Genomic DNA, 21,841 nt, shown 5'->3' on the forward strand with positions numbered 1-21,841 from the left:
AATGTCAGTGGCGATATGACGGTGACGGAGACAGAGTAGGAAGAAGGAAGGGTGGTTAGACGTGCGGGAGAAGGTAGGTAAACGGGTGCTCGAAGAAGGGAGGAGAAGGAGAAGGGCGGAACTGATAAACGGAGGTGGAGACGCTCTAAGGTACATAATCATGCTTGCTGATTCCTTCGCTAATAAAAGTCTCACTGTCTGCCCATCCCCAGCAGTTCCGTACCTCACCCTCTTTTGCCCTCGTCATACTCTCGTTTCTCTCGTTCCGTGTCGTTCGCAGCACACGGAGATCTACCTTTTCCGCGGCCTCTGGCTGACTCTGGTTTTCTTCTCTCTTGCTCGCGCGCTCGCAAGTCGCGACACACATGCGTCGCTTAGACAAAAGTGCATGTGTGCCTACGAGCGCGGTAACCGGGTCCGCGAAATGCACCCTTGCACGTAGCCAAGTCCCGCGACAGAGATCGGGGTGAACTCAGGCTGTGTAAGAAGACAAAAGTAGCAGGGTACGGGAAGGGGCAACGAGAATTGCACGATATACGGGTCAGAAATGCTTGCCGTAGCAGCATCTGAAGTTGCAATTTTTTTCATCTCCCGATATCCACTCGAAGATTACGCATACGTGTATTCGTACAGTCGTTTCGTCTCGCGTCTCGATTTCCTACTCTCTTCTGTGGACTTGCCTCGTTTCTGCATTCGTTGGGGTTCGTCGATATCGTCCGGGACTTGCGACGATGAACACTCAGTATGTATATCGATTAGGGAGCGACCGACGATCCCTTCGAGATCCGTATCAAGAACGATTCGCAAATTAATTTGGCTTTGTCGGTGAGCCTGCCGCGATACGCTGATCTTCAAGGTAAACAGCCCATGTACGTCGCTCTTCGTTCTCTTTCTGTGGTTCTATAAAATGTTAATCGGTATTCAGTGGAAGGATGCAAGATGCATGGACCATTGCATTAATGTTTTATTTGAAAGCACGAGATCTTATAGATTATAGATGCATCGTTCTTTCGTTCGTTTACTCACAGAGTAAGACTTTCGATAAAAATCCCATCGTCGTAGTTTTACTTCTCACAGTTTCGTGAAAATATTCTCATCGTCGTTGGTGGTTCACGTGGCATTTGTATCTCGATTTAAGAAAATAATTTCGATGTAATAAATTCCCGTTTCCCAAGTAAACAGAGAAGATGAAACATATCGATCTAAATGCAGTTCGGTAAAAACTATCCATCACCTAAACACACCCCTTCAATCAAAACCTTAAAAAAAGGGCTCCTGCGAGTCCATTAAACCCGATACAAACCAAACAACGAGATGTCCGTGGAGAAACACGATCCAAATCAACGGAACAGAAGAACGTGTACACGTATTAAAAAAGTGAAGAGAGAGCCGGACCATTGAATGGTGCGGTTACCCTCGAGGTTGTTAAGGTGAGCCAAGGGTAAGGTCTCGGTGTCTTCGTTTCAGGATCGATCTTTAAAGGGCCAAGCGTTCGAGTTCGAGGGTCCTTGGTCCAAACAGGTCTCAAGGTGTGTGTCTCTGGTGGATTTAAAAGGCCCTTAAGGTGGCCGTGTGCAGAGCAAAGAACCAGATGGCTCGACCTACCCCACCCTTCTCGTCCTTCTGCTTCCTCCACCCACGTGTCTAGGCGCTCCAGTCGTTCTCGACATGAAAATGGATTTTCCTTCGTTCTTTACTACCACTCCGTCTTTCTCTATCTTCCTTCCGTCTAGATTTCTTTTTCTACCCGTTACAATTTCCTACACGAGAGAACGAACCGTTTTTCCCCTCTTCTGGCACGCGTTAATAACGTATCTTGATGCGGCCGAGAGAAACTCCGTCGTTCGACATATGTTCCAAAGTCATTGTGCATCGTACGGTAAAAGAAACGATACAGTCGCGTTGCTCGATCGTGAAACGCTCCTGGATGCGGTTAGTTTTTGATGATGTTAAGCTCCCGTTAGGGAGGAGGCGGTTCAAAAATGGAGCCGGATATAGCGGAGTGTGTCGGCCAATCTGTCGCGAACAGTCGAAGAATTGGAAGGCTCGCGAGGGTGGAAGAAAAGATAGAGAACACTGGTGGATTCCGTTTCGGTCTTTTTATCGGAGGCACTTTAGCCGCCGAATCATTGCGTTCGCATGATTCCACAGTTCAGTTTCTGACAGGCACGCGTGTGTGTATAATATACTTGAAAGTCGAAAACGTAACGGAATTCGACGTCGAGAGGTGAGAAACGGTGCTGAGATGGGTTTCTGGAGGAAACTCGTGCGAGCAGATGTTTCGCGAGACAAGTTGTTTTATAAACGATGATAGTATTGGAGGAACGTTGGAGAATTGAATTAGACGCTGAACGATGAATCGGCTCTTTAGTAAATGGCAGCTTCGTTAGTTTCTTTATGACCACTTCGCAAAGCCACTTCAATGCAGATGTGACGTTAGTAAGTTTGATTGAAGCGGAAAAGGAACAGGGATAGAATCAGTTGCTAGAAAAATAGTGATTGGTAGAAAGTACGAGTTAAGAAGTCTCTCAAATTAACTGTACCAAAATAAACAACGATGTTACAGCCATAAAATTGACCATGTATATTATGTTATATAAAATTGATATACGTAATAATGAGCATATAAGTAGCGAAAGTTGTCATAACAAATTCAATTTGATTTAATTCATAATTATTATTCTGTACTGACTACTGTAATTATTACAAGAAAGGTATCTTTATATTCGATATTGTGAAATAAAATAGGAATAAATTTTTCCATAATGCCATTAGTTGAATTTACGAGTAAGCATTTGCATATTTATAAAACTATTTTAATTTCACATATGAGTATTTCTATTCTGACAAGTAATTAGATAATACAAAATTGAGAATAATAGCTTATCTTAAATACTTTGATACATAAGAAAATTCAAATATAATGTCTCGTATAGAATGAAAAAGAAACAAGAAAAGCTCCAAATTCCGACACAGGACTCCAATACGATTTAGTAAAGATACCAGGTGTAATGCTCGGAAAAGACCGATCGGGCACACGTTCAGTCCATGCGGAAAAACGAAGGTACACAGCGCAGACAAAAGGTTTTACGGTCAGGACATTATGTTTACCACACGAAACGCCCCCGCAATACCTTACTCCACACACCGGATGTCTCGTGCTGAGAATTAGCAGAAAAGATTTACGACCGACGACAAATCGGTCTGTAGTTCCTCTCTTTCAACCGAGGCGTGAAAACGGTCGAGTCTTCCTCGTTACTGGCCATTTTGGCGCAGTTTAAGAGGTTTTAGTCACTGTGCAATAACACGCCGGACAATGAACCGCCTCGCTTTATACTCATTTTCGCGCTTTTGTACATTTTTATGGTACCCGTTGTAATTAGTTCGGATCCTTTTTTCGACTAAAGAATACGGTCACTGAAGGCAATGGGCAGGAAGTTTTCCTTAACATAACCGAATCTTTTGTCGCTGTATTAATAGATCAAGAGGCTAAGGTTCAATTGAAAGGATACAATGATATTCTTCGGGTCTTTTGTCAAGTTTTGTGTACAGCTTGATAGAAAAATTCAACAACTCCTTTTACACAATAATTTACCAGATAGTGATATTAACGAATTAGCAAGTGATAAATTGGAGATTATATTTATACATTAACATTGCAGAAACAATTCCTTCATTTTTAACGAGTATTTGACAATGTACAATGATGATGAACATTAGCCTTATATCAATTCATCGAGTAATTTGGTTTCCTGATTTTTGTTCTCTTCCAAATTATCTTCCAAGTTACGTAAACAATTTTTCTCTCTTACAATTTTACAATTTTATGTCAAATATGATAAACTGTCTTATAATTTATGCTTGCTTCAATACCAAATCTGTTACCCTTGTACATTATACAATTTATCAGAACAATTTATCTGTTTATTAGAATTTATTAATTCCTTTGTGTAAAAGGGTTTATCGCCTTCGAGCTTACGAATACTAAAATCTATCCAATTTGTTATATGAAAAGTATACTTCCGTGATCTGAAGTCTGCTCCGCGTGCCGTGTCATTTTTCCAAAATAAAATATTGCATTTCTGCCCCTTTGGTACATATACCGAAGAGGGCGCATCCCGAACAAATCGATCGAAAGTTCGTCACCTTAATAATCTCTTTCTTTCTGCCGTCCCCCGGTTCACGGTATTGCACGCAGCACGCGAGGGAGCAGCCGGGCGTCTGGCCAGACGGAATTTTAATGGGGCACGGCACCCCATGGCAGTTCCGTTCTCTAATGTGGAAGTAGCTCGTGCTACCTGAGCAGCTGCGCATGTGTGCGAGGAAAAGGGAACTCCCTTGACAGAAGTTTTATTTTATTTTGCCTTACCTTATGGGGCCACCGATGAAGAGGGGGGATCACGCTACGATACACGGCCAGAGAAAGAGGGAGTAGGGTGAGACGAAGAGAAAGGAAAGAAGCCCCATGGGTAGACGCCGCCAGGTACCCACTGCGGGCCGAACGTCACGGTTGAGAGGGGGGCCCATCTGCCCCCTAACGAGTGTGTGACGTCAGGTGTGACGACGTGTGTTACGAGCTAGACGCGTCTTCTGCGTTTTTCACCCTCTTCTGTATCCCTTCGTTACAAAAATGTATAATGCACCAATGATATACACTATACAGGATGTTTCAAAGAATTTCGATCAAACTTCAGAAGCATGTAATACAAACCAAAATAAATTCGATTTTCGCTGTTCAAACATTCGAAACGATAAAACATCCGGTCGAATCATTTATTTCTCTTTCTTTTTATTTACAATTGTTCAACATCAACTGCATTCGTGTATAAATATTTTGTTAAGACAATATATATATATATAAATATAAATAAAGTATACATACAAATATTTTATTTAAAAAATTATAATAAATGCGAGGCCAGGAATATTATTAATTTTCGAGTTATACATTGCATCTTATTTTATTATTTCATTACGAACAAGTTCTTTGGGATTCTTTAATATTATAATATGCAAATGCCAAGAACGCGCTTGATTCTGTCGATTCTGATTTCTTATCTTCTTTTCATGGTCCTTTGCATGTTTTGAGCCGCGTTGTTTTTCAAGCAAGGATACGATACGACATAGACCGAAGTCTTATAGCTTCGAAATTAACGATATTCGATCTATTCTTTTTAAGACTTTCTTACTGATTTTGGTGAATACTATATGCTGCTGACTTTTCGAAACAGCATATGTAATCTGTCTGCGTCGACTTTTGTTTCAACTGGGCGTATGTAGGTACGCGCGTGGAATCGTCCGGCGGGGCAATTCATCGAATCGAGGCCGCTGCGTTTTCGCGGCATCCATTTGCCGCGATTGTGCTCGCCGCAAAAATTGTCTCTTTCAATTTGCCCGGTGTCGCCGGCTGTATAAAATATGAAGTTCGGGGTTTCACGGTTAATTGTATTGGCGTCTGAAGGGTCACCTTTTCAATTCGTGAAATTAATTTCGTGGCCAGCGCAAGCGGCCATCTCACCCTATTGATTGGAAAGTTTACGCGAATGCCTATACATCGATTTCGATATCGCTTGGAACTTTGCCGCGCGCGTCTCAAAGCAACCCTTGATTAATAGAAAACCGTTTTTTACGTTCTACGATCCTTCGTATAATTAATTATTTCTTGGATCAGCAAGGTTGAAATAAACGTTTTGATTGGAAACATCGACCGATTTTAGCCGCCTTTTTATCTTGGCAATCGATGGTGAAAAACGGAAACGAGAAGTCGCGAACTTTGGATGGCAAACGCGGAAAGTCACGCTCGCCTTATGGTCGTTTATCGCTTCGATACGTTAGGAAGTTCGTCGAAGTACCAGGATGGTAGGGATAATTACCAGGTTTTCTAAATTACAGTTAATTATGCCAGTCAGTTTGGCAACAACTTGCTTTCTTCCAGTGGCAAAAGCTGTTCTATAAAAATTTGCTTGAATCGATAGCGTGGTTCTACCGGTTTTGTCGATTCACGAGGTTTCCTTTTACAGGTCTTTCACTGTTTCTGTACGAATTGATTTTTACGCGAAACGTATGAAAGATAAAAATCTCCTTCATCATGTGCGATACGTTCTCTTTTAAATATTTTCGTTTTTACACAATTTAAAATTAAAAATTACCGATAATCGTTGAAAATAGGCAAAAAGACTACCGAATTCGAGACATGAACATTCTTTAATCTACACAAATAATAAAATAAATTGCAATATTTGAAAGTTAAACATACTTTTAAGATAATGTTTCTGTCTGAGAATAAGATATAGGTTTCCAGAGATAAGAAAATGACAATTTACTAAAGTCAGGATAGAAATCCTTAAATTCTCTAACTTGAGATGACCGAATTGATTCGTAGATGTAAATTTTCTTAGAACAAATACACGAATATTCAAAAGTACGTAAACAAGGATCGACGTAATTTATAAAATCTCGCATTTGCGTAAATTATTACCTACGTCTATCAAAATCATGTTGTTTTCGTACTTTCAAAGGCACTGCATTATATTCTTATTGACACAGTGGTTCGATATCCTTGGTACATATTACGTTTCAACGATCGAAACACGCTGGCTCACTCACTTTTATCGCAGTAGGCGTATTTCGTATCTTTAACAAGACCGTTAAATTGTTCTTTATCACACGGCTCGGAGTTATCGTGCTAGGCGGTTTCTGGAGATATATGCACGCACACTTACTTGTTCTCAGCACGCCCAGAAAGCCTGTGCGTGATTTCTGCTGTTTACAAAGAACATTCACATCCGAAGAGACGAGTCAGACTTTTCCGCGCGCGTTGACATCCATTTCAAAGTCGTCGTTCAATCAGCGTCAAAAGACTCGAGTAAAACACGTTCCCAACCACGCGAACCCGTTAAAATAGAATATTACATTGCAACAAAACACTTGTATAAGTCGAAATTGTTGCAACATTTCTTTCTATCAATTTCATCATTTTGTTGGGAATGGAATTTTCTTTTGGAAATATACTTTCTAAGATCGACGAGTCTCTACAATTATAAATATTTCTTTTCAATTTTGATACGCAGTATTTACATATATTTTATATTTATTTAATCTTCTAACGATATGCTAAAGACTTTGAAATTTTTAATACACCAATCTTTTAATAATTCTATTTATGTTGCTACGCGATGTTGCATTGCTCTTACGATTGGTCCTATATTGGAAACTTGAACACAAAATTAATTCGGTTTCAGTTTTAACTAATTTCCTATTTTCGCGTTATAGATACCAAAATCTAGAAAAGGATAACGAATTGAGATAAGGATAATGGACGCAATTATATTTCATTATTCGATGTAAGTCAGGTCATAGATTTTTACTGTATATTTTTGTTTCGATACAAATAAGCTTGGAAAATTTGGGGATAAATGAGGATTATGACAGAGATATTGCAAAAATGAATTTCGGTCAACTGTATCCTACACTTTCTGCTCCGAAACGAAAACCAGAATAGACGGCCAGTGACCCTATCTCATCTGACGTTTCAAATAACGCAGAAAATCAGATAGTACTTAGAATTAAAACATTTGTCAAGTGTCCTATTTTCATTTTACGCTTAGGAATCGACTCATACAGAATTACATAAAAGTACATCATTTTATATAAACACGTACTTTCAAAACTTACTGATCGTAATAGAACTTCATTGAATAATACTTAACACCCTATTTTCCAACCTTGCGTGCTAATTTCAATTTATATCGTTATAATTATCATACAAATATTTTCCTGCCACCTTCGCCAATCTCGAACCATTATCAATCCAGACACGTGCCTCTACAGAAACCATAAAACTGATGTGTCGTTGACCATCCGGAAAACACGGGATTGGTTGCGCAAAGGGTTGCCTCAGCATGCGTGCAATCCATCAAAGAGTCAAGAGTTGGCCCTCCTTCAATCGGCGTTCGCATTCTTCGAGGCGAGCAGGAGCGCGCGCGTGCACGAACGCCGAAAGAATCGTGCATATGCATATCGATCGATCGGTGGTCGGTCGGTCGGTCGCGTGTTACACGCCTTGCACGAACGAGCTCCAAGTATAAGTACGTAATACGCAGGAATGAAGGGGCATGCGTCACGGGACATCTGCCGCGGGCGCGTGGCCCCCGTTTGTACCCCAAAGAGCACCGACTGAAGAGAAGGGTCCTTTGAGACAAAGAAAAAGTATGACGTACCGGCAGCTGCCGCTCACGGTGACGTAGGGCCCCCTCTGTCTACCACCGATCATCTAAGGTGAGTCCCCGATGGAACGAAGATTTACGATCGGTGATCGCGCGTATGACCGCAGCCGCACCGCCAATTCACACCCGAGGTGGCGTTCGGGGTGAAGCCACAGTATCTTTTCTCCGTTTAGAATTCGGACCATCTATTCTTATCATTGTAAGAATTGTTTACATAGGTTTCTGATATCGGGAATAGGTGTAATGGTGTAGTAAAGGGTAAATCAAGTATTTTCACTGTTATGCATGTATGGTTTCTTCTGAAAGGATTGGATACAGCAAGAGTTTTGCTCTTGCCGCTAAACGCAGCTAAAAAGATGGAATCTAGCTAAAGGATCGTTTCATGCTTCAAATACTTTTTACGTATAACGAGAAGTTTGCTTTGCAAGTTTTATATACTTTTCCTCGTAACCCGAGTACCATAAGAGAATGCATTAGTAGTTTACTTATCTTTACTGGTAGCTCACTTTGAACAAGAATATCATAGTCTTTCATCTATTTTAAAAAGAAGCGGACAAAGCCGATTGACATTTAGTCTTTTACCATGACGTATAACTAGGTCCTCTATTATGGTAGTATTTGACTTCTTTCCACGACTACGTTCTTACGTAATACGTGTAACTTGAAAGAGAGGAATTGAAATCTCCGATGGACGACGCAAACAAAAGCTTCGTTCAACCTGGTTTCCATTATAATCCGTCGACTCGCGATCGTAGGTACTTTCATAAGCATCTGGAAAGTTTAACTTGAACGGTGGACTGATGACTTGCGAAAATATCGCGTACCAGTGGAACTCGGCGTAAGCCTCGATCCGGCTTCCTTTTTTTCACCAGTGTCTCCCCTGGCTGTCCGATAGAGACGAAGCAAAGTCCGAGAGTCCATCCTCAAAGCTTGCAGGCCGCTGAGTGCATGCCTTTCTTCTCGACAGAGACGCGAAAGAGGAAAGGAGACAAAGACAGAGGCACGCGGTAAAGCGTACTAATCTCCCAAGTAGACACGCTAATGAAAGCTCGGATGCCACTGTCTTTCCCAGTTTTTTTTCAAGGCTCGCTCGCTGTACGCGCATCTTTTGTCTCCCTGTTTTCAACGGAAATTAAACCCAAGACATTGAGATTCCGTACGTCGTAATAAGGATTCCTTCATTCGCTCGATAGGCATGTTAACAAATTCCAAAGTTACGTCGTTACCGTGATACTCGTATTTTCAGATATAGATTTCAGGAACAAGTTTTCTTATTTGATTCTGTAATGTATAGAAATTCGTAGTATAGTTCAGTATACGTGCATTTGGCTACTTTCTAACTGCATCGTTTTGGAGAAAATTGAACTGGAATATTTCTCGAGTATACGTGTACCGATGTTGGATTAAACAAGATCGATTTTCTCGAAAATAAAATCGCCAATTCAGTTTTGTTATTTTCGGTGTTCGTCTTATTTTGAGTCATAGAATTTCCACGTTTGACCACGTTTGAACCACGATTTTCGGTCCATCTTACATAATGTGCGTGTAAGTAAGCTAAAAAGTTACGAGAAATCATTAAAACATTAAGAAGAGCAATAACGAAATCAACAAGGAAGGTTGCGTTTGAATAGGCAGGCATTTGTATAAGTCAGAGTAAAACTCACGTGCTAGCCAAAGAATAGCGTACTGGGATCCTTGTTATTACCTGATGGTTTCCGCGCCCCTGACTAAGGGTGCTCTACAGTACCTCTACCATTCCCAATCTCCTCGCATCTGTCAGGGCACGCGAATCGCGTTTGCACTTGAAAGATGAGGTCCGGAGAAAAAAGAAATAACACGTCCACGGTGGTACTTCCCCTTCTAAAGAGATCAATTAAACCGTTCTTGTTCAATTGCACGAAATTAATTCGCGTCAAATGGAACAATAGAAAAATATATTTTGTCCATTCTAATATTTTTCCTTCGGTTCCCGATAAAAAAAAAAGATTAGAAATTAAAAATTAGAAATTAAAATAATTAGAAATTAAAGTGAAATTATAATATATATAGAGGATGAAAGAAATTTTTATTTAAATTCCATTTCCCTAGTTCTATTGTAGTGCAACGATAAATATTATTAAATTTCATAAAAATATGAATTTGCATAAATATGCGATTAGTTTTGTTAATTAATCATTTTTACAGAATAGTTTCGTTAATTTTCGTTTAATAATTTTTAAGTTTTGATACTTTAACAATTCTTCTGGAATGTTACGGATTATAGTTAGAAATTGAAGAATGAAAATTTAATATTCTTACGTGTTGTTTGTTATGAAATTATCTGCTTACGGAGAAGGCTTAACTCTGCACATTTTTAGACGCGAAGAAAGCACATGTTAGAATAATCAAGTTTACCTGAAAGAAATAATTAATTACCGTGAGTTGGAGCATAACTGCGCTCGTCCGCCAACATGACATTTCATTTCCTTTACAAACAGTGTAAACATCCTCCATTCCCGCGTCTGCTGAATATTTGAACGTCTGTATAAATATGTCGCGACTCGTATTTTTCCTGACCCCATCCTTCAATTACAAAGCGTCAATTATTCTTGTCCATTATACCGCGCATACTCTTCCACGGTTCGTAAAAGTCCCGTGATGTGAATGTCTTGACCACGATTTAATTCTTTGAGCTAAATATCAGGATTTTTGACAACACTCTTGTACAAGCGTTTTCTTATCAAACCACGACACATAATTATTTTTAAATCTGAAATACGACTTCTACCGCAGAGGTTTCTCATGTGACAACTAAAAGTCATTACACTTATCAAATCAAACGAGGTTAGTATTACAAAAAGTATTACTGAAAATTCGGAACGCGATCTACTCACATCGTTCTAAGACTTTGTCTTATAAATTTCAAGAGATTGAACCATTAATAGTGAATAGTCATTTCTGACTACCGTTTCGCAAGCTTTTAATCGAATCAAATCAAAAACAGACGCTTTATGAGTATCGTATACACGACACAATAGGAGTAAACTAATAGATCCACAAGACAAGTCGAATAATTTACATAAGCGAAATATTTATAATACTCCCCTTCTGGAAGCTTTTAATCCTTGCACACGTTAATCTCCAAGTACCTTCGAAACGTTTCCATCCTGAAGGATTTCGACTGCGACGATCTTCCGCGAAACATTTTTGCTCGAGTCATTCGCCGGCGGTTTTCATGAGCCGAAAGAATTGCACAAGGGGTAGCGAAGGGGTTACTCCTTGTTGCAAGACAGAATTCCGAGAGTGGCAGGGAGAGAGAAACAGAGAGGATCGAGAGCACAATGACCGCAGCGAATCACGAGTGAATTTGAGAGCGAAATCGCAGGATATTGTTTGCGAGACAGATGCATCATACACATCGAGAAGAGAATGTGAGCTGCTGTCGATGAAAAGGATTCGCAAAAGGGCCCAGCAGAGCAAAGCCGCGATTCCTTTGCATTCGTCTATCCGGGAAGAACCCTTTCATTTGCATCTGTCTCCGAAATGCAAAAAGGCCTTTTCCAAAATACAGATGTTCCTAACCGGCGGGTTAGTCCGCGAGCAGCCGCTCAAGTGGAACAGAAAATAGAATATTGTGCGTTCTTAGGCTTCCTCCAAGACATTCGTTTCCACCTTCCAGGTACCCTTCGAATCTCAATTCGGTCGTAGGAGGGACAGATGTGACCAGCGATCATCTGCTTACCCCTTCGATCAAAGAAAATCACGTTTAACGAGCGACGTTTTCAATCGCTTCCGCTCACGGCGAATAGACGATTTTGATAGGCATTTTTCATAAACGTGACGAACTACCATAAGTATTTCTCTGCGAAGAAATTGTTTTATTCTCTGAAACCGTTTGGTTTGGGATAGTCAGAACTTCAGATATTAAGGACTAAAACCAATAAAGACAGTGAAATAATTTTGAAATTATAGAAAATTGGTTGATAGATGTAATGTAATATTTCCAATCACATTACCGTGGATTTTATGAATTTAAATTTTAGGCTTGCATCGGATAGAAAATATAGGAAGAAAAGATAATCTCGATATAGGAGATCGTGGTTTATGGTTATGCTCCTGTCACACGACAAATTAATCAACTGATTATTTTTAAATAAGCAGCGTCGACACTTGGCCGAATTTTTCCGCTTATAATTCTCATCGTTAGAGCATGCAGTTGTACGCGTTTATCGGTGTCGCGTTTATCATCGTTAAAATATTTTGCATCGAGTGTCAATGCGCGTTTAAACGTTATTTGCTATCGCGCGACCGTGATTATCGTTGGTCGGTGGAAAGCTATTAACGAAAGAAGCAACCGTGCACGCGAATGGAGGAGAAGGAGTTCGGAACAACGAAAGAAAGGGAAGGTGAAAAGAGGGTTGGCGGAGGAAAATCGACGTGGAAAAGAACGTGGAAGAAGGTAGACAAAAAGAACGGAAACGGAACCACGGTGATAATGCCTATTTGGCATTTCGATTATCGAGATCAAAAAAGATTTTCAGTTCGTAGTTGATAGGTACGTGCGCGTATTAGCTGACAGGTCTGAAATTGCGAAAAAAGGAGAAAACACAAGATCGGACCGCTTCACGAACGGTGAGACGCAAGCGCAGAGGTGTAGAAAAAGAGAGTACGCGTTAGATCGAGTTTGCTGATTTTCTGTCGTACGTAAATTCTTCGCCTTTTTTCCACCTCGCCTCACCTCCCGCCACCTCGGCTTAGTCGGCAGTGCCGCCGTCGCCCAGCCTCTGCCCCTTGGTCAGATTCCATCCTCCAGCAACCATGCTCCTGGAATGCGAGGACGAGGGGACGGAGGGTGGCGTGCGCACTTTTTGCGCGGAGATTTTTCGCAACGCCCTTCGGCTTGTCCTCCACCTCCACCTGTGCCACTGGCAGTAGCCCCCTCCTCCACAGCCTGCTGCTAGCCTAGCCGCGTTTTTTATTTTACCCCGCGCGTCGCCGCTCGGACCATGCCGGGCGATCAATGAATTGAAGCGTCCGTCCTTTTTCCTTTTTTTTTGGTCAGCTCCTGCCTCTCCTCGTTCGACGCACTGCCGCCTGCACATTTCCATCTCCTTTGCACCACGTTCCATCTCGCTTCGACTCCGCTCCGAATCAACCTTCTACCTCTGTCCCTCTCGTGTTTCGTCCACCTCTTTCTTTCCCCCGATTTTCCTGCACTCTCTCTGCATCTCCTCTTTCTATCCAACGGTCTTTCTCTTTTGCTGCCGGTGCCGGTATTCGTTCGTTCGTTCGTTCATTCGTTCGGGCCTCTCTCTATCCGCATATCTCATTCTATTCCCATATCCTCCTGTTTCTCCTCTCCGTTATCGTCCTTCTCCACCTCCGCCGAGCTGGTCCACCTCTGGTCCTTCTCGTTCCTCATCCGACTCACCCTTCCGCGTTCGAGAGAAACGGACTGGAAGCTGTCCCGCTCGCACCCTGATCGCCCTTCTCTTTCGCAACGTCGTTCCACTAACGGCCTATCCGACCCTATCCTTTCTCCGTCCCTCTTCGATGCTCGCCGGACACACAGCCACCCTCTCTCTGTTTCCCTCTCCACACATGCACGCACTCACACACGTGACCGGTTACCACGGTGCATATACATTCCACATGCACCTGCACGCATGCAACCCTCGCGTTTCGCGATCTCGCATCGCCAGATAAATCTCACTGACGCTTACGTGCGAGCGACAGAGAAAAAGGGAGGCTCGACGAGAGATAGAGAGAATGAAGACTGGTGCATGCGCCCTGGAGAGGGAACATTACCTTTCCATATATGTATCCGTACTTCTTTCTTCTCTCTCTCTCTCTCTCTATCTCTCTATCTCTCTCTCTTTCTCTTTGGCAATTTTTCTTTTTCTCTCTCCCACTATCCGACGCCTTTTTTCGTCTTTCTTTTTCACGTTGCACTTTTATTTCGACAAAGATCCCCCTCGAAGGTTAATGCGAATTTCCACGTAAAGCGACTGATGCGCCTTCGAGTAATATCGCGCGGTTGAGCGCGAGACGTGCGACCGTAAACAACCGGCCCCACCGGAAATGGACCAGACCCCTGCTCACAGACCGGCGCTCTTTCTCGCGAGCTTCGGATTTTCAGGGGAAAATGATTGGAATCGTCGGATGAAAGCCAATCGATGTCAGTCCTTCCGGGAAAACTCCTCGAAATTCGCCGGCGAAGAAACGCTTTTTCCACCGGCATTGTTCTAGCCCGGAATGGAACGTTGTTACACGAGATACGCAATTAATTAAAATGTCGCGTAAAATTCCATTAAACGGAGCTCGTTGATGCTGAAACATAAAAATGTCAAAGTCGCAATCCTAAAATTTGAGATGTGAATCTCACGCAAAGGATTTCTTTCATTTTAATGTTTAAAGGGATCGTTCGATTTAAAAAGAATTTATGGAAATGAAACGATTCGTAAAGTCGGAAGATGTGTTGTATCTTGAGAAAGTATCGATACGAGTGTTTTTTGCGTAACGGCAATGTCAATATGAAAAAAAAAACAAAAAAATATTTGCAATTAGTCGAGTCGACTAACATAGGAATATTCCTATAGGGGGGAAAAGATACACAAATTCCGAAAAATTATTACCAACGCGCGCTCTCGTATCGGTGTTTCAATATTTTCAGAGATTCACTTATCTCTCTGCAGCATTCCTGCTCTGTGTTATTCTTCAGAATTTTGTTTTACATACTTCCATATCATATATCGCGGTGGCACAGCCGCGTGCTCCACAGGCTTGCAAAAAGCGCTTCCCCTAGAAACCTGCGGCAGCGACAAATGTAAAATTTATAACGCATTACGTGCTCGCGAATATTGTGACACGCTCGCGTCCGGTTATCATCTATAAAAAAAAATAAAAATAAAAAGCAAGCGCAACAAGATAAAACAAAAAAAAATACATACATATATATATACAATTGCACAAAAATAGCGACGTGATAAAAATAATAATTATGTTCTTCTGCCTGGTATAAAATTGCCGGTCCCCACCCTTTCTTTTTTTGTCTCTGTTTCTCCGCATCTCCGTCCCTATCTCTCTAAAAAGACGTAAGTTTATTCATTATCCTGGACGTACAGTACTGGACAGTAGTCGACTGGACAATTGGACTGCCAACCCCATCGAGGATAGCCTGGGAGCTCCGGCGGCAAATAAAATCGTATTTCATCCCCTTGCCGGCGAAAATTTTGTCTCTCTTTCTTGCCTCCTCGCTCTCTCTCTCTCGTGTCCTCTCTTTTCGCGGCGCAAGCTCGTACATCAAAGCTCGTATGCGTCTATCTTCCTCCTCGAATGTTGCTGCTGTAGCTGCTACTGCTGCTACTGCCGCTGCTGCTGCTGCTGCTGCTACCGGTGCTGTTGCTGGTGCTGCTGTTGCCCTTTCTCTCGCGTTCCTCGCTTCTCTGCCGACCCATCAGCTCGAATCCCCCACTGCTCACCCCCGTGAACCCCCACATTGCCCATACCCCCTTTTGCCGCCCTTCCGACCGCCACCCACTCAAGCCCATCCTGTGTACAACTCATAAACTTTTGCACCGAGGTTTAGTAGTTGGAAGCTAACTTCCGGTTCTCGTGACACGCTCCTCTGTCCAGTGTCAGGCGTTGACGATGCCAATCGAGAAATCGCCGTGTTGTTACTGCTCGTTTCCAAACACCCGCCACGCAGCCACGCTAACCATGCGTTATGTTCTCCTCACCGTAAACATATTTACCTGTTTATTTCCCTGTATCGACAGCAGAGATATTCTTTCATAGATGTCGAAGCGTGTTTTAGTAGATCGTATCCGATGTATTCTTCGTAATAGTAGTTTCTTGCTTTTTCGATGTTTTGGTACTTGGCAAAGCAAGGAGACTGCGCTAAGGGCCTGTTTACCTGTTCGTGAAAAAATAGATAAGCAAAGAATTCACGATATAATACAGAAAGTTACGTCGAATATCCAAAATACAGTAATCGTTAAAATATCTAACCGATAGAGCCTAGACTCTGTATTTTAATTATTCGTGTAAGAATATACATTTTCATAAACGCGTCAACAATTTAGTGATTAACCTTTGTATTAACAAAAGACAGAAGATATCAGACACATGACTAACGAAGCGAATTTCAATTTTTCTTTCGAATATTCCTCCGTACGTAAGAAGGTAGACATTTAGACGATTACGAGGGACAAAGTAATGAGTCGCGCAAGAAGTTAATTCGAACGCAGCATCGCGATTTATTTCAACCCTTTCATGGCTCAGGCTGGCTTCGGGACGCAGAATGCAAACCCTGGCGGTAAAGCTAGCTGACCACCAGTGGTTTTCATCGTATAACTCGATTAGCCCTGAATTCTCTCTTTTTCGATATAATTCAACGCCAATGCAATTTTCAGTAATTACGATAGAGAGCGTCGGACAAAAGAGGACAGGGCAAAAGGGAGGGGCGGTGAAGCCGGAGATCCCATCAAACTCGCGGAATCCCATCTTTATGAGACTGGAGGACATTGCAAATCGAGTTTTCGTTTACATCCATGAACATCGACTTCGCATGGAAGGGAAAAAACGACTGGACAATTTGCGAGAAAACGACAATTAGATCATCCGTCGCAGACGATCGCAGGCAAAGAAATACACGGCTATGGAAAGACTCGAGCTTAACGAGATTTCCATTTTGTCTCAATATTCGACGTCTTACGCGCGTTAAAGTCAAACGCATTTGGTTTTTGAGAATTGAAAATTTTGTTAAGTCACCGATAGATCGACGTCCTCGTTTTCCTATGGCGCGATTAACGGAACGCTAACGCTCAAAGGATAGGAGAGAAACACGAAGGGGGTGTAGGCTGAAATACATTTCCGCGCTGATTCTTCGAAGCGGTTAACAGAGCTTAGAAAGCTGGTTTCTCCTTTCTGAATACGGCGGAGACCTTACTTATTAGACTCAAATTACAGGAAACTAGGTTGGAGGAACGTTTTTCAGCCTGCTTTATTCAACGCGGAAAAGATTAAAAGTACAAGGAGAACTCGCGGTCCGCCGTCACGAGGCGGAAGCTGTACGCCGCTTTCGACGTTTACTTACGCGCTTCCTCTGCCACGCGAGCGTAGGTCTCGCCAATTAAAAAACCCGACTTCTGCCAATGCGGTTTCGCTAGGCTCCCATTTGTGACTGACAGTTTTCATCGGTGCGCTTGCCGCCTGCCGCGTTAAAAAAGAAAGCCTCGCCACCCTGGAGCAGAGCGAACCAGGTAGAAAGAAAGGCGGGCGCAAGGGAAGGAATGAAAGAAGAAGAGGAAAAAAACTGTTTCCCGAAAACCCTTCCGAGCGTACACATCAAAAGCATCAGGCCGCGGCGGATGCGAAGAGAACGGTCCGCCCTCTTGGCACACACTCGAAGGTGCGCTCCTAATTGCGTTATCCGCGGCGAGAGGAGAAACGAAATGAGGGAAAAAACTGTTATAATTTTTAATTGGAGAACGCAACTGTCGTCCATCAAATTGGACCATTTGGCACGTGGCTGCCACGCGAGACTCCCGTTAAACACCCCATACAGAGTACACCGTTAGGGTCTACGCTACGCGCTTTCCTCCTGGAACTATAATAACAGGTGCTATGTATAGTAATTATAGTGTAGCGGTTCGCATCGGAACGCACAAATATCGACGGCCATTAAGAAGACGTAGTGCGCGTTCGAGAATATCTTCCGATGACGAGGAGATTTATGACGCTGATCGATAAATCGGAAAACACTTTGCCTGGAATTCGAGGATAGTTATTCTTGTACTCGTGTTAACATTTGCATTTTCTTGATATTTAGAAAATACAACTACGAGATCCGATACTTGACTTTTATACTCTTCTCGTATCTTGCGCGAGTTAGACGATAGTTGGATCTCTTTTCTTGTATTTTATATGAAATATACTGCCTTCCTCAGTTGAAATGCCTAGCATTCTTTTTTTCTTTTTATTTTTCGAGATGGGCATATTAGAATATTTGTAGCTGCCGGTGTGTTTTCTCCTTTAAGTAAAGTTACGTATATGTATGCATGTATAGGATGTTATGAAATAGCGATTAAATGTTTGAAATTGAACGAAGAAAACCAAAATCGACGCAGAAGATAATAAAACTTGAATTTTCTCGAATATTTTGAAACGATAGTAGAACGTTTTAATTATCGAGGACGATATTATAGGTAGATCGTTGTATTTTCTTTTTTTCATGTTTCTGTAGATATAAAGAATAGCAGAAAAAATGAAGTTGGCGTTTCTATACATTCGTTAAATAATATTTGTTACGAGATGACCATAAAACTTTCTCCACGTGGATATTATTAAAACACGTTTGATTAAATGCGACCAACGATGTTCGAATATCATTGGTTTTTTCAAACTTTTTGTTCGAATAAGTATTTAACTTGCCAATAAGAATTCGTAACGCAGTAAAATTTCAAATTAAGTGTCTTGCTTTTATAATTAAACGATACGAATGAGAGAAAAGATTTCACCAGTCGCAATCAATTATTGGAAAATGAAGAGACAGCAGATAAACGTTATAGAAGTTCTCGATATAAAACGTTCGTGAAATGTAAAATATAAAAGATGTCTATGTACTTGTTTGTTTTTGTTTTTAAAAGAAATTTAGTCATTTCAAGAAAGATATACATAATCCAAATACTGTTTATACCACATTTCTTAGAATACATCAAAATCTGTAGTTCAAAGTTTTACCATACTTCTCTAATAATCTCTATATATTTGCATATATGTATTTCCGCATATTTCCGTGTACTTTCATATCCTTAAATTTCTTATAAATGCGTTAATTTGTGCAATCTACTAATCGGACAGCAGTCGTAGAGAATCGAAAGTGATTTGATATCGACGAGTTTGCGTGAAGGCTGTCGTAAATTATTGAAAAAGCCGTTAATGCGTTTTCTTGACCGAATCTGTTGCCTAATTTCTGTCAGAGTTTTCGATCGCCGCCTGTCGACGCGGAACAGACGCGGTCAAACAGATTCTTTCCATTTGTTTCGATTGGCGGACGATCGGCGCGCGTACTCACGGCCGGATTCGGAATCGAATCGTGAATTTTGCATGCGAGGAGGGGCCGTGCAGTATTCGCTCGCGCCACATCGCAGGAAGTCTCCTCTCTCTTCGTTATGGCGAGTGAAAAAAAAATGAGAACCAGAGAGAGAAAAAGGGAGGAAGAGAGACAGAGAGAGAGAGAGAGCTTTTGTCGCGTTTGTAAATCGAATCCGTCGTCAAGTGCTCGTTCATATTTCACGCGGCAAGCTGCGAACGTTGTTCTCCGGTTGGAGGAGCTATCGAGAACGTCGCTGTCGAATGGTCAGAACGTTCGGTTCTTCGAATAGTGATGGCTTCTCGTTGTTTGATGGCGTTCGTTGTTTTGGTAGAGCTTGACATTCGTTTTCGTTGTTCCGTGATAAGGTTCGGCTAGACGACAGCTCGTCGATTATTGCAGGATATATGACGATCTCTAATGCTAAATAAATTTCCTGAATTGTGTAACGATAAAGACTAGATAACGTATATCGCCTGCTCTAAGTATTATGATGCTTGCTTATGTTTAATGTCAATCGAATGTTTGTCGCATCTTTTATTTTTTAGGTATTTTATTGTTGATCTGTTGTTTCATACACGTATCTTAGAATATGAAATATGACAAGAAGCAAAATTAGGCGCGATAGCCTTCGAGACTCCTAAAATCGAATTTAAAACGCATTTTACTTTTGTTCTTTTTGTAGTTTATCGTAATCTCGTTTCGTCTACAAATATTTATCAATAACGAAAACTTATTTTTCTTGTTTTATCCCTCATTTTTTCCTACCATCGGATATCTTAAAGTTATAGAAGTATAGAAAGTATAGAAATTATGCAAGTAGACGTACAGAATGCTACTACGGTGGAAAAATTAATTCTTGTAAAAAAAATTAATACCCAATCGTGTAACAGGAATCTCAATATTTAAATAAATTTGGTTTGCACGACTGACGTTTATTATCGATTGAATTGCACGTAGTTCAGCAATGGACGCCAAAACGAAAATGTCTGTTTATTTATTCTATCTCCGCCACGTAGGTTTATGACGTGATTTGTGTAAAGGGAAGTTTTCCCATACGGAAAAAGAGATAAGCTACGGTAATTAGTTGAATGCAATCTAATAACTCATTTTGAATAAAAGGAGAATATATGGAATAAAGAAGAAGGATATAAATAGGAGAAGAATAAAGGTAAAATATGAGAAACTAATAGCACACGTAGATTCGTACAACGAGAGAAGAAAAATGGAGAAGAGAAGAAATTAAAGTCACGTATGTTTCCTTAAACAGAGATAACACATTCTAGTATACAAATCGTCAAAGCAGAAATGCATTGTTAAAGAAATACGTTACATAAAAGTACGCGGAATTCACGATGAACGTAGTGGAATTGACGAACAGGAGAGCAGATACCAAGAATATTGATCGAATCCCATAAATCCTCATCGGTGATGTCGATAATCGGAGAATCCAATAATCGAGTCGCGAGGCCGACGTGCACGGCTAACAATCGCGGAAAAACGAAGAACGCGAGAAACGAAAGATCGCTTTGCATTCGAAACCTGGACAATCCACGAGGTATTTGCAAACGTAAAAGTTCGGTCGGAGAAAAATGGCGATTATTCGGACGAAACGATGAGAGCGGAGGGAGCTCGTGCCGCTTGAATTGCTCCATCTTCTTCAGTGTCGGTGGCGCGTTCTCGCAAAAGAAACTGGTAAACGGGGAATCGGCGTGTTCTCCATAATTAAGGAAGACCGTTTAAAGCTTACACGATCCGGCGAGTTTTCGGGGGTTGAATTGTAACTTTCTCATGAGGAAAGAAACGCGCAAACGGCTCGGTGCTCGAGATTTAACGCATTTGCCGCGCTGCGGGCCGCGTTGCGGTTCATTCTTCCCGTGATTTCGCGTCCACTGATGCGTGTCCAGCCAGACTTTTTCGACGAGCCTCGCCAGCGCGTATCCGCACGCACCGAACCGCGGCTTGCCTCGCCCGAATATTCGTCTCTACACATACACACCGGCTTTTTTAATCTATATCTATATCTATACACACGTACACAGGAGCAGTAGCGAGCGCACGCGCGATCTCGCTTCCACTCACATAGGAGGCATGCACACGCACACGAAGAAAGAGAGAGAAAGAAGAAACAGAACGCACAGAGCGCGCTCGCGAAACCAGCCAGGAATTTTCTACCGTCGTCGTCCTACCATCGTCGAATCCAGAATGCCGTCGTGAATTCTGCATAATGCACGGGCCACGCTCGGCCGAGCTTCCTGCATAAAATAATCTCTTTCCGCGATCGCGATTCGCGGCCCAAGCCGGCCAAGTGAAAGAGTGGCAGATGTCACGTTGCCGCGTATTTTTCACCGACCCACTCCTACCCTCTCCGCCTACCGGTCCCTCTCCTTTTTACCTACCCTGCCTCTCCCTCGTGCCGTATTTTCTATCCATCGTCCCTCTTTTTCGCGGTTGTCGTCGGCAGGGACGAAACGTGAGCCGAGGTAAAGAGAAAGAGAGAGAGAGGGAGAGAGGGAGAGAAAGAGAGAGAGAGAGTGAGGCA

At 41.9% G+C, this 21,841-nt stretch overlaps 1 long non-coding RNA gene across 1 annotated transcript in view; it reads left to right on the forward strand.

The window, feature by feature from the left end:
- LOC138186449 (uncharacterized) overlaps positions 1-21,841 on the forward strand; it is a 115,835-nt gene that overhangs the window by 48,593 nt on the left and 45,401 nt on the right. The window lies entirely within an intron of this gene.

The sequence above is a fragment of the Bombus flavifrons genome, chromosome 13 (assembly GCF_040668555.2).
Source record: "Bombus flavifrons isolate JBK064 chromosome 13, iyBomFlav1_principal, whole genome shotgun sequence".
NCBI lineage: Eukaryota > Metazoa > Arthropoda > Insecta > Hymenoptera > Apidae > Bombus > Bombus flavifrons.